A 977-nucleotide genomic window follows, 5' to 3' on the forward strand; every position below is an offset into this window, starting at 1 on the left:
AATGGGGGTTAAATTTGAATACCAGATCTGCTCACCAGATGCAGATATCCGATGACCTTGGAGCCTAGCTCCAGACTCATGCACCAGCAGAACTTGGTGATGTACGGCATACCCATGCTCGCAGCAGTCGCTTGCTCGTTACCACTGGAATTTGAGACAGATTTTGATTAGTTTAAAGTTTTAGATAACATTCATCAGTACATCGAAAACACAATTGATTTAAATTACCAGCCGCAAACCCAAAATTAATGAATAAAATGCAATTGTATTAACTGATTACATAAGCAGAGAATTAGGTGTTTAGTTTACTTAACTATTGATGATAATAAGTGTGGGGTAAACCATTATTAAGGACGTAGATGGATTTTCCGCACTAACTCATAACTGTGTTGTTGCATAAAATAGCAATATTGAGCATAAATAAAAATCTCTTCATCGAAACCGCTCAACCTGTAGTACCCGTTCATACTAAGTGGAAAACCAGCCGTCACAACCGGCATTTTTATCGTAACAAGTTAGTCCTAACTTATGGTACTGATGTATAAAAACTGGATATTACTACATTTTATTTTAGCTTGCTTAAGAACTTAATGACTGACTATTACAGTAATATAACTTAGTAACAAAGAGGTAAATTTGAACTGTAGTTAACGAGAATCCGCACTTATCTCTACCTTAGAATCGATACAGACCGAAGTTTTAAAATTAGCTTTAGCCAACAATAATAAAGCTTTAGAAATACATCAAGAAAGAAGAGAAAAAGTGACAATAAACAAAGTTAACAAGAAAGATTCATCAGAAAAGCTGTCACGAGAGTTTTTACTTTTTTTGTTTTATTAACGGGCTTTAGGTTTTTTTTACTACGGGAAACAACGTAAAATTTCAACCATAGTTGTATAACGCGTATTGTGATATTTGAGGAGACAATTTTTTAACCCTTAACTTTGCAGAATTTTATTTTTTCGAATATCAAAAAT

This window comes from Papilio polytes, unplaced genomic scaffold (genome assembly GCF_000836215.1).
Source record: "Papilio polytes unplaced genomic scaffold, Ppol_1.0 DF824035.1, whole genome shotgun sequence".
In the NCBI taxonomy this organism is placed as follows: domain Eukaryota; kingdom Metazoa; phylum Arthropoda; class Insecta; order Lepidoptera; family Papilionidae; genus Papilio; species Papilio polytes.